The sequence below is a fragment of the Palaemon carinicauda genome, chromosome 39 (assembly GCF_036898095.1).
Source record: "Palaemon carinicauda isolate YSFRI2023 chromosome 39, ASM3689809v2, whole genome shotgun sequence".
Lineage (NCBI taxonomy): Eukaryota > Metazoa > Arthropoda > Malacostraca > Decapoda > Palaemonidae > Palaemon > Palaemon carinicauda.
Window position 1 is genome coordinate 28175188 of NC_090763.1, and position 14376 is coordinate 28189563.

Sequence of the window (14376 nt, forward strand, 5' to 3'; positions counted from 1 at the left end):
CTACCTACAAACCCTTTGTAGTTTCCCTTCGGCTTCCTTCTATAACCCCTTTCTAGCATTACTTTGACTCCTACCTACGATCTCTTTGTAGTATCCCTTCGGCTTCTACCTACAAACCCTTTGTAGTATCCCTTCCACTCCTTATAACCGGTTTGTAATATCTCTTCGGCTCCTCCCTATAACCCCCTTGTATTATCCCTCTGGATGCTACCTACAACCCCTTTGTAGTATCTCTTTGGCTCCTACTTACAACCTCTTTGTAGTATCGCCTCGGCTCTTACCTACAAACCTTTGTAGTATTCCTTCAGCTCCTACCTACAACCTTTTGTATTATCTCTTTGGCTCCTACCTACAACCCTTTGAAGTAACATTTCGGCTATCACCTATAGCCCTTTTTACAGTATACCTTAGGCACCTTTGTTGTATCCCTTTGGCTTCTACCTACAGCCCCTTTTTAGTATCCCTTAAGTTCCTACCTACAGCACCTTTGTAGTATCACTCCAGCTCTTACCTACAATCCCCTTGTAATATCCCTTTGGCTACTACCTACAACCCTTTTATAGTATCCCTTTGGCTCCCCTCTACAACCACTTTGTATTATCCCCTCGGCTCCCACCTACAACTTATTTGTAGTATCCCTGCGGCTTTTACCTACGACCCATTTGTAGTATCCCTTCTGTGCTTATCTACAAACCTTTTATAGTATCCTTTCAGATTTTAGCTACAACCCATTTTAGTATCCCCTCGGCTTCTACCTACAACCCCTTTGTAGTATCCCTTTGGCTCACACCTACAACCGCTTTGTATTATCCCTTTGGCTCCTACCTAAAACTCTTTGTAGTATCCATTCAGCTCCTACCTAAAACCAAATTGTAGTATTCCTTTGGCTTCTACCTACAACCCCTTTAAAGTGTCCTTTCTTCTCCTACCTGCAACACTTTTGTAGTATTCTTTAGGATCCTACCTACAACCCATTTGTAGTATCCTTTTAACTCCTACTTACAATCCCTTTGTAGTATCCCTTCGGCTCTTTCCTACAACCCTTTATAGTATCACTTTGGCCTCACCTACAACCCCTTTGTAATATCCCTTTGACTACTACCCAGAACCTCTTTGTAATATCCCTTCAGCTCCTATCTACAACCCTTTGTAGTATCCCTTCGGCTTCTACCTACAATACCTCAATATTATCCTTTTGGCTCTTACCTACAGCCACTTTGTATTATGCCTACAAACCCTTTGTAATTTCCCTTCAACTTCCTCTTATAACCCCTTTCTAGCATTCCTTCGACTCCTGCCTACAATCTCTTTGTAGTATCCCTTCGGCTCCTACTTACAAACCCTTTGTAGTATCCCTTCCACTCCTTATAACCGCTTTGTAATATCCCTTCGGCTCCTCCCTATAACCCCCTTGTATTATCCCTCTGGATGCTACCTACAACCCCTTTGTAGTATCTCTTTGGCTCCTACTTACAACCTCTTTGTAGTATCGCTTCGGCTCTTACCTATAAACCATTGTAGTATCCCTTCAGCTCCTACCTACAACCTTTTGTATCATCCCTTTGGCTCCTACCTACAACCATTTGTAGTATCTGATCGGCTCCTACCTACAACCCTTTGAAGTAACATTTCGGCTTCTACCCATAGCCCCTTTGACAGTATACCTTCGGTACCTTTGTTGTATCCCTTTGACTCCTACCTACAGCCCCATTTTAGTATCCCTTAAGCTCCTACCTACAGCACCTTTGTAGTATTACTCCAGCTCCTACCTACAATCCCCTTGTAATATCCCTTTGGCTCCTACCTACAACCCCTTTGTAGTATCCCTTTTTCTCCTGTCTACAACCACTTTGTATTATCCCTTCGGCTCCTACCTACAACTTATTTGTTGTATCCCTTCGGCTTTTACCTATAACCCATTTGCAGTATCCCTTCTATGCTCATCTACAACCCTTTTGTAGTATCCTTTCAGATCCTACCTACAACCCATTTTAGTATTCCCTCGGCTTCTACCTACAACCCCTTTTATAGTATCCCTTCAGCTCCTACCTACAATCCTTTACAGTATCACGTTGGCTCCTACCTACAACCCCTTAGTATTATCCCTTCGGCTCCTACCCACAACCCCTTTGTAGTATCCCTTCAGCTCGTACTTATAATCCCTCTGTAGTATCCATTCGGGTCCCACCTGCAACTCCTTAGTAGTATCCCTCCAGCTACTACCTACAACCCCTTTGTAGTATACCCTTCAGCTCCTACCTAAAACTCTTTTGAAGTATTGCTTTGGCTCCTAACTACAGCCCCTTTATAGTATCTCTTTTGCTCCTACCTACAGCCTCTTTGTAGTATCCCTTCAATTTCTACCTACAACCTCCTTGTAGTATCCCTTCAGCTCCTACTTACAACTCCTTTGTAGCATCAATTCGGCTCTTACCTGCAACCCCTTTGTCGTATCCCTTCGGTTCCTACCTACAGCCTCTTTGTAGTATCCCTTCAATTTCTACCTACAACCTCCTTGTAGTATCCTTTCAGCTCCTACTTACAACTCCTTTGTAGCATCAATTTGGCTCCTACCTGCAACCCCTTTGAAGCATCCCTTCGGCTCCTACCTACAACCCCTTTATAGCAACCCTTCGGCTCCTATCTACAACTCTTTTGAAGTATCCCTCGGCTCCCACTTACAACCCCTTTGTAGTATCTATTCGGCTCCTACTTACAACCCCTTTGTAGTATCTCTTCGGCTTTTACCTACAACCCCTTTGTAGTAACCCTTCGGCTCCCGCCTTCAACTTTTTTTAAGTATCCCTTCGCCTCCTACCTACAACTCCTTTGTAATATCTCTCGGCTCTTGCCTCTTTTGTAGTATCCCTTCGCCTCCTACTTACAATCCCTTTGTAGTATCTCTTCGGCTCCTACCTACAACCCATTTGTAGTAACCCGTTGGCTCCTTCCTACAACTTTTGAAGTATCCCTTCGGTTCCTACCTACAACCCCTTTGTAGTATCCCTTTGGCTCCTAACTACAACCTTTTTGTATAAACCCTTCGGCTCCTACCTACAACTCTTTTTAAGTATCCCTTTGGCTCCTACATATAACCCCTTTGTAGTCTCTCCTCGGCTCCTACCTACAGCCCTTATGTAGTATCCCTTTGGCTCCTACCTACAACCCCTTTGTAGTATCCCTTCGGGTCCTACCTACAACCTCTATGTAGTATCCCTTTGGCTCCTAACTACAATCCCTTTGTAGCATCCCTCTGGCTCCTACCTACAACCCCGTTTTAGTATCCTTTCTGCTTCTACCTACAACCCTCTTTTAGTGTCCATTTGGTAACTACCTACAACTTTTTTGTAGCATACCTTCGGCTCCTACTAGAACCCCTTTGCAGTATCCCTTCAGCTCCTATCTACAACTCTTTTACAGCATCCCTTGGCTCCTACCTACATCTCCTTTTAGCCTTCTCCTCGGCCTCAACTTCACTTCCTTTCTTTTATCTTGCTGTCCAACCACTTTTCAACTATAACTTATTATGTATCATGGTAATAAATGAACTCCCTGGGCCTAATTCCATGAGCTAATATCCCTAATGTATCTAGATTCTCATTTTTTTCTATTTTTTCAAAGTACTCACGAGTGTGACAGGATTTCTCCTTCGTTTTCGATTCAATGAAGAAAAAATAATGATACCTTCAGTAATATGCAATATTGAATCACTGTTTCTCGTACTTATGGGACGAACTTATTGTACAAACAACCTTAAGGAAAAGCTGCTGCATCATCATCATCATCATCATCATCATCATCATATTATTATTATTATTATTGCCAAAGAGCTCCAACAGAGAATGTAGCCCAGTGACGAAAGGAAAGGATTTAATAGTAAATAAACTGTGAATAAATAGTGTATAAAGAAAATTAAAATCAGTAACAACGTTGAAATAGATCATTCATATATAAACCGCAAAATAAAGACTTGCGTCAACTATTCATCATCATCATCATCATCATTATCATCTCTTCCTACCCCTCAATTAAATTTTACCAGCCATCTCTATCTTGAGGTTTTAAATCAATACTTCTCCATTCGTCATCTCCTACTTCATACTTCATAGTCCTCAGCCACGTTGACCTGACCTTCCAGATTTTTAGTGGATTGTGGAGTCCAGCTAAACGTTTGGTAGACTATTCTCTCTTGGGGAATACGAAGAGCATGCTCAAACCATCTCCATCTACCCCTCACCATGATCTCATCCACATATGGCACTCGAGTAATCTCTCTTGTTCAACAGAAAAGAATTTGTAAAGTGTTCAAACTGCTGTAGTTCCACCGATTCATCTGCCTGCCGAGGAAGACCCTATCACAATATGGTCACGCCGGGAATAAATAATTCTTGAATACTGTGTAGTGTTGAGCCCTATGACGAAGGCATGGCTTTTAGAATTAACTTTATACCTAACACTGCGTACAAGGATGGTACAAGATGGGAAATCTAGGAGAAATGGATGATCTGAATTATGAAAAATCTTATGTAACATGCATACAGAACTAACTGAACTGAAATATAATATACTCCTTTCTCAATGTATGACTACAATAAGGGTAGTCATTTAAGGATTCCATAACACCAAAAATTAAACAAAACAAAAACATGATAAATACTATATTAGGTATACAAGAAGTATTTCATCAGAAATTTTGTGAAATAGCAAATTTTTTCTTAATTGACATATTTAAGTAAATTTGGTAGTTTAAAGACCCTAAAACTGCAAGAGTTTAACTACCACATCCGTTATTTAAAGTATTGTCTATCTCTGCAGCCATGGTAAGCAGCTCTTCAAGGAGGACACTCCAAAATCAAACCGTTGTTCTCTGGTCTTGGATAATGTCATAGCCTCTGTAACATGGTCTTTCACTGTCTTGGGGTAGAGCTTTCTTGCTTGAGGGTACACTCGGGCACACTATTCTTGTTATTGTTCTTAAAATATTTATCTTAATTGTTAATTACTTCTCTTGTAGGTTCCTCATTTCCTTTCCTTACTGGGCTATTTTTCCTGTTGGAGCTCTCGGGCTTATAGCATTCTACTTTTCCAACTAGGATTGTAGCTGGGTGAGTAGTAATAATAATAATAATAATAATAATAATAATAATAATAATAATAATAGTTTTGTGTGTTTTATAGCCGAATAAAGACTACAAAGACCAATAAAGAATATAGTTATGAATTGGCAACCAGCAGAGTTACAACTATTCTTTCGGAATAAAAAAAGAACATAAATTATGGAAAGTTATTCATATTAACCTAAAGGCAATAAAATAGACTAGAAGCGAGCTTCCTCGATTTTTGTTTTTCTCGATGAAGAATTTATTTCATAATTTCCTGGTCGCTTTCAGTCGCCTGAGCTTTGTACGAAAAAAAAAAAAAAAAAAAAAAAAAAAAAAAAAAAAAAAGAGAGAATAACTTAAACTGCAGTGTTTAAAGTTGGGATGGTGATGGTGGGTCGTGATGATGATGATGATGATGATGAAAACGCTTTCCTAAACGCGAGGTTGATTCTTCCGGTTCCATAAATGTTCTCGATGAGGACGACTCCGAAAGACAATGGAAGCCCGTTGTTAATCTCATAGCGGAATTAAAAACTTAAAAAACTTTTCTTTTTATTTCTGCCAACGAGGTTGGGAGGAGGTTATGTTTTCGCCCTTGTGAGAGTGTGTGTGTGTGTGTGTATGAACAGCTTCCTGGCCGCAATTTTAATCGTAGAGTAATGAAATTAGTAGGGATTAACTTATGTAAAAAGTTGGAAATGATTAGATTTTGGAAGGTCAAGGTCAAATGTAAAGGTCACGGTCAAGCAAAATGTCAAATTCATATAATCAGCCATAAGTTAGGACATCGATGTCACAGGGACTTAAAATTTGGTTCATATTTGAATGTATGAAAATCCACGCCACAATTATCTGTTAAGGTCAAAGTTCAATGTCAAGGTCGAGCAAAAGGGCGAGAAATAAGCTGCTGCGGTGGAGGTCTGCGCTCTACTGAGTACCCCTCTAGGTTTAGATATATATATATATATATATATATATATATATATATATATATATATATATATATATATTTCTGATTTTGGGGGGATTGGGGTGGTGAGAGGTTATCCAGCTGAAGTAGACTGAAATTGCTACGGTATAATTTCCAAAGCAATTCACAAAAATCTTATATGAAGTATTCAAAATGTAACTGACCAACTAAAGGGTACTACAGAAGAACCACAAATAATGAAGTTTGAAATTCTACGGAATCGTTTTTCCCTTGTCAAATTCTTCAAGAGATTTTGATTAAGAAAAGTAAAAATTCGATGGTTATGTTCAGCCTCAACAATTAGCTTTTACGTGCAGCAACATTTCAACTACGGCGGGAGATATTAAGGCAACGGAAACGGATGCGAGTCGATTTGGAGTTGCTCCACCTACAAGTTCGACAAAGACAACGATTCAGAATCATGCGTTACTGATTCCATTCTTCACGCGCACATTATATATACTGTACGTATATATATATATATATATATATATATATATATATATATATATATATATATATATATATATATATCTATCCATCTATCTATATATATATATATATATATATACATATATATATATACATACACATATATATATATATATATATATATATATTTATATATATATATATATTTATATATATATATATATATATATATATATGCGTAAAAATCACAGGAAAACGTATACATAATACATATAACATATATATATATATATATATATATATATATATATATATATATATATATATATATATATACACACACACACACACACACATTATACATTATACATTATACATGATCCGTGTAGACGGATAATGAGAAGTTGGCGTAAAGGTTTTCTACATTTATTACAAAAGGTTCGTTCGTAAGTACACTATACACAACTACCCTCTCAGGTGAGGGACTTGTCAACTCGAGCGCCCACCAGCAACTAAAACTCCATTCACTACCAAATTGCAACCTCTGCAACAATAAGCTGGGACCTATATTTTTGTGGAATACTCATGAATATTGAGTTCATTTACCTTGTCGTACATGACATCTCTGCATACATGGATTAGGACATTACCCCCCCCCCCCCGGCTCCTCATTCTGGGAGGAGGTGCGCACTCGCCCTCACTAGTATATGATACATGGAGGACACCCCAACCCGGAATAGGCATGGCATGTACTAAACATAAATGCAACATAGAATGTATATATAGAAATCACCCCAAAAAACCACACATCTTCCACAAAAAAATAAAAAATGAAATATTGCATGTAAAAATGTACACAAAACAATATTAATAATTCCATTCATTTCTTCTTAAGACCTCTGCAACCAAAACATAGAATACCCAAAGTGAAAAAAAAAAAATCATAATATCAGGTCTACATAACCTCATCAATAACCTCCATCTGGTTGCGGGCAATACGGGCTTCTTGGGCCGGACAGGGGTAGGAATAGATATTCCTTCATCCCTCGATTTTATGGCACAATTTCGCAACACATCTCACTACCACCGTTTCACCATTTATTCAAATCACTACAACACTTGCACTTGCAACTTTCAACCGGTGGCGACTAGCCGTTTTCCCGAGAAAATCATTCATCTTCCCGCCCTTCTCTTATAACATTAAGTATAAGGTATTCACATCTACATAATCTCTAACACTGCCTATTCCCAAGGCTGAACTTTAATCCCGCAGTCACTTGCTATTCGGGAACCGCCCGGCCCCAGCAACCAGGAATCATATAAATACATGAATAATACAGCATCCGCCTGATGGATCTCACTTGACCTATTTAACCTCTGATTGTTTTTAGGTTCACTCAACAATGTTATACGTATTTCCACACTCAGAAAAATTACCACATTTTACGTATAAATTTAGCATCAACATCAAAACACATTGTTATCATGAACTTTATTAAAAATGCGTCAAAAGAAGAAATGAGGTCTGTTCACACAAAAACAACAGCAAAGAAAAAAAAATTCTAATGATCAACTCGAGGGATGTCACATATGCAGGGGTAAGGAGGAACACTTTTGAAAACTACCTCTTCAGGTACCACATGTATGTGTGCCTGGTGATGTTCAGACACTGCGCCATCAAAAATGCTTTGTATCATAACTGTGTTAGACTTAACCATCTTTACTCGGTACGGACCCAAATACGCTGGCTCTAGTTTGTGTTTCCTATGTTGTAATCGTTTCAAATACACACGATTGCCCACAAATACTTTTACCTGTACGGGTTTGAACAGACCATCATACTTTGAGCTGTGATTTTCATTAGCTCTTTTCAAAAACCTGTCAGTGGTGTTCATTACTCTCCTCAATAAATTTAATAAATATACACGGTATTGCTCAGTTGAATAATTTGGCAATTGTTGGGAATTAATGAGTACCGTATATGGTAACATAGGATCCTGACCATTCACTAAAAAGAAAGTCGTGTCCCTGAGCGAAGCATTATATGCAATGTTCAAAGCTAGCTCAGCTGTAGGAAGCATGACGTGCCAATGAAGGGGGTCATCAGACACTAAGTAACGCAAAATTCGCACTACTTCCCTATCATTCGATTCTACTAAGCCATTTGTTGAAGGCCTATATGCGGTCACTAAAAAGTGTTAGATTTTCATCAAGTCCGTGACCGATTTCATCACCTTATTTATAAATTTAAGACCATTATCGCTTATCAAAATTTTCTGGTAACCAAACCTAGTAATGAAAGAGCACAGCGCCTGGGCTAATGAATTTACCAATTTATCCAACATTGCATAAGTATGAGTGTACCAAGTAAATGCATCCACAAATACACATATATACTTATGTTGTATTAAACCAGTAGGAAATGGTCCTACCTCATCCATATGCACTCTATAAAATTTAATAGGAACCACAGGCCACTGTCTGGCTTCTGGTACAGTGTTTTTATGTTCTTTGAAACAGTTACAAGCATGATAATCTTTTATATAATTCTCTATAGATTTTTTCATTCCTAACCGAAAGAAGGATTCACGTGCTCCCTTAATGTTCTATCAATCCCTAAATGCCCTGCATACGGACTTGCATGTACAATGTGGATGGCTCGTTTAATTAAAGAGGGAGGAAGAACTAGCCCCCCCCCCCCTCTCTTCTCGTAAGCACAATATAAGACATAATTTTCAATATAAAAAATTTCTCACGAGGCACATTCAGAAATGATGGATAACTCTCCGATTCCCCTTTAATTACTGCTCGCATTCTTTCCATCCATTCCTCTTTTTTCTGTCCCTCCCGGACTTATTTTATGTCCCAACCTCCCAAGTCAATCAAACCTGCATCATCAGGGCATTCATTCCGGACACCCCTGGTCATGTCCTTGGCCACCCACATATATTCATCTTCATCACTCGTCTCTCTCTCTCTCTCTCTCTCTCTCTCTCTCTCTCTCTCCAAAATCTGCTGCTCTCTCTCTCCCGAGTCGACTTTCTCTCTCTCCGTCTTCTGCATGCGCATCGCGAGAACTCTCATCCCGTTCTCTATTTTCTCTATTATGATGGGGGTCTTCAATATTTTGGTTACGTTCTTCGTTCCTCTTTTATGCCCTAGTTGTTACTCCTATTACTGCACCTCTAGAAAGGGCATCAGCTACTTTGTTAGCTTTACCTTCTATGTGGTAAAAACCCTTTATATTAAACTCTAACAATCTCTCAATATATCTCGCTTGACGAGAGGTCAAATAATTCTTATAATACAAATCACGTAAGGGGCGATGATCACTGCAACTCAATTGACTGACCTAATAAAAAGAACCGATGCCTCTCTAGAACCAAAAGAATAGCCAAAGCCTCTCGATCGAATGTACTATAATTCTTTTCTGCCCCTTTTTATTCCCGGGAAGCAAAATAAATGGGTCGCTCTCTGCCTTAATCATCTCGTTGAGAAACTACGCCACCAATAGCTATACTACTCACATCTGTGGTCACTAAAAACGGGCGAACAAATCTAGGATATGGGAGTAATTAATTGCTAGTTAAGGCAGTCTTCAAATGGTTAAAGGCCCTTTCTTCTTCCCCTCCCCAATTTATTACTTTTTGTTTCTTTAAAGCATCTAAGGGTCTCGCTTTCTCTCCAAAACCTCTTATGAATTTATGGTAATAACCAGCAAGCCCAAGTAACCCAGCTGCTTTCTTAGTTACATGTCCTGGGGAAATATGTAATAGCCGCTACCTTACTGGGGCAGGGTTGGATACCTTCTGGGGTTATTATGTGACCTAAAAATTCGACCTGTTTACAGAAAAATTTGCACTTTAAAAAATTTATTTCCATACCATTACGTCGCAATGCTTCTAAAACTTTACGAATATTATTATTATGTTCTTCTGCCGTTTTCCTGTAATTATGATATTATCTAAATAATCAAGAACATTATGGCCAATTAAGGGTGACAAAACCGCCATCATTACTCTAGAAAAATGACTTGGAGCATTTTTAACACCGAAAGGAAGAAAATTAAACTGAAATAATTGATCGTTACCTATAAATGCCGTTTAACATTTACTGTCTTCCTGAATGGGTATTTGATAGTATCCAGACTTTAAATCAACAGTCGTAAAACATTTGCTATCTCGTACTTTCACAAGTAATTCTTCGATCGAGGGCAATGGAAATACATTATCCTTAGTGACTGCATTCAACTTCCTATAATCCGCACACAATCTTACCGAGCCATCCTTTTTCCTAACAGCTCCAATTGGAGAAGCCCAGGGGGATTCGCTCTCCTCGATTATCCCTTGTTCCCTTAATTTATTAATTTCCCTTTCTATCTCTCCTTGGAAATGAATGTGTACCTTATAAGGCCTTGACCTGATTGGCTCCGCCTGCCCAGTTTCAATGCCAAAGGGAAATCGATCAATCCTCCCGGGTGGCTCATCTCCAATTGCAATTACATCTGAATAATTATTGACAATTTCACTAACTACAGGCTGATATTCTGACGGACATAATTTTCGTGCTTGCACAATCAAATTCTGAGTGCGTTCATCTGTGCGGGCTGGAGTTGTGGCTCCCAACATCCCAATATAAGCAATTTCACACAACTAATTCACACACAGAATCACTTCCTAAAACAACTCTTTTATTTGATAAATTAACTATTGTTATATCAGCTCTGTTCTCTTCAATTTCTGTCAAACCCTCTAATATCACATGGGCCTAATTGTCATGGGGTTTAACAACTACCTTGGTTCCTTCCGCAAGAGGGCGACACGAGGTCACAGATATGCTCATAAGGGTCTGGGGAGACAAGACTTCTCCTCTCTCAGGTACAGCTGTTACCCTACTTAAATGTCTCTCCGAGCTAACACACGCACTGACTGTCTCATGACTATCTATCGGCAAAATGTACCCTCCTGCTTTTACTGTTATTGTATCTTTTCCCCCAAAAATGCAAATTTGATTATTAGAGATAAAATCTATTGCTAAGATAGCCTCGATTCCTGGAATTCCCAAGGTGGGCAAAAAAAAAGAAAAAAAAAATTCATGTGTAAACTTCACAAACTCCATCTTGAATTTGACGATTGTTGTATGGTTTATTTGCAGTTTATTTCCTCCTGGCGTGTCAAGAACAATGGATGGCGTTGACTGTAGTGGATTTGAGGAGAATTTGTTTGCAATCAATGAAACATTGGCTCCCTTGACAATCAGCGCTTGGATGGATTTATCTTGCATGTTGATCCTAATTGCTAACATTCCAAGATGGCCATTACGAGATATGGGGCACAAGCCAATGACCTCAGCTGCAATGCCGCTGCCCCCTGGTCCTCTCCCAAGTGCTGCGGGGGTGAGGTTGGGGTACCGATGGAGGTCCCAGTGGCTGCTCTGTCACGTCTGTCGTCACTGCTTCCTCGGCTAGTGCTTGTGATGTCATGGGGGGGGGGGGGGGATCGAACTCCCTCGTCTCCCCCTTCCTCTGTTTCCTTTTCCTCGGATGTTGGGCGGGGTGAGGTGTATGTGTGCCACAGCCCCCCACCTCAGGGCGTTTTTTGTTGGGCACTCTCGAGATAGATGACCGTAGGCTTGACAAGTGTAACAGCAGGGGAATCTTTGGGTGGGGCACTCCACTCATCGGTGCCCCTGTCCGCCACAGTGCCAACATCTGAAGACTCTGCTAATCTGCTGACTGCATTCCCCCTTACCTCTCTTTGGGGGTCGACTGCCTCTCATGGTTGCCAACTTCTCAGAATCGGCCCCGTTATTCCCAGTCCTTTTTTCTTCTGGCAAACTGTCTAAAATGTTTCGTATCGCACTCACTACGTCTGCTAACGGGCGATTGTCATCGAATAAATAACCACATAAATACGGGTTTACCAATCTGCGAATATGTTTACGGGCAATTGGCTTTTTATCACCTTCTGGGAGATTGGCACTCCAGGTAGCAAACGAATCGCAATCCAGAAAAATGTGAGTTGCAAAACTAAGAACGTATTCACCTTCCCGTATTTTGGGTTTGTAATTTTCTTTTAGGTCTCCCTTTCTCGCATCAGGCAAGGCATGCTTCTCAATTAGGCTTCATTTTATTTCATTATACATTCTTAAACTTTCTTGCAGCCAACACATTACCTCCATTGCCGGAGCATCTTTCAGCAATCTAATTACTTGAATCGCTTTTTCTCTTTTCGACCACCCATATGTGGCTACTTCAGTCTCTCAAAAACACTTCAATCGATTGAAACTCATCATTAGGCCGTTAATCATCAAAAGGCCTAACACTTGCCTGGAGTTCTGGCAACTTTCGAACTACGATTTGCGTATCTTCACTCGGCTGTGCAGGTGTACTTTCACTTGTGAACATTTGAACTTCATTCATGTATGTCGGATATGCTGTGGTTGAGCGCCGCTCCTGTTCTCGTTCCACCACCAATCTGTTAATTAACTCTTCCAACTGTTCTAAATTATTTTCAAATTCTTGCATTCTAATTACCTGTCTATATTCTTCATCGGGAATGTTATATCCCACTGCTCCTTCATTCTCATCTTCTGCAGCAGCAGTATCTGCTGTGTTATTTCTTGTGTATCTCGGCATCTTCAACTATTATTTCACCAGCTCAAAGAACAACTTCACTCACAGCATACACAAACAGACTTATTTTTTTACACCTGACACCAATATGACCCGTGTAGACGGATAATGAGAGGTCGTAATATGGGTTTTCATCATTTATTACAAAAGGTTCGTTCGTAAGTACACTATACACAACTACCCTCTCAGGTGAGGGACTTGTCAACTCGAGCGCCCACCAGCAACTAAAACTCCATTCACTACCAAATTGCAACCTCTGCAACAATAAGCTGGGACCTATATTTTTGTGGAATACTCATGAATATTGAGTTCATTTACCTTGTCGCACATGACATCTCTGCATACATGAATTAGGACATATATATATATATATATATATATATATATATATATATATATATATGTATATATACATATATATATACACATATACACGTATATATACATATATATACACATATATATACACATACATACGCTTATATATACATATATATATAATATATATATTAACACATATATATATACATATATATACACACATATATACATATATATACAGACATATACATACACACATATATATATATACATACATACATACATATACCAAAGGCACTTCCCCCAATTTTGGGGGGTAGCCGACAACAACAAGAAACAAAACAAAAAAGGGGACCTCTCCTCTCTACGTTCCTCCAGCCTAACCAGGGACTCAGCCGAGTTCAGCTGGTACTGCTAGGGTGCCACAGCCCAACCTCCCACATTTCCACCACAGATGAAGCTTCATACTGCTGAGTCCCCTACTGCTGCTACCTCCGCGGTCATCTAAGGCACCGGAGGAAGCAGCAGGGCCTACCGGAACTGCGTCACAATCGCTCGCCATTCATTCCTATTTCTAGCACGCTCTCTTGCCTCTCTCACATCTATCCTCCTATCACCCAGAACTTTCTTCACACCATCCATCCACCCAAACCTTGGCCATCCTCTTGTACTTCTCCCATCAACTCTTGCATTCATCACCTTCTTTAGCAGACAGCCATTTTCCATTCTCTCAACATGGCCAAACCACCTCAACACATTCATATCCACTCTAGCCGCTAACTCATTTCTTACACCCGTTCTCACCCTCACCACTTCGTTCCTAACCCTATCTACTCGAGATACACCAGCCATACTCCTCAGACACTTCATCTCAAACACATTCAATTTCTGTCTCTCCATCACTTTCATTCCCCACA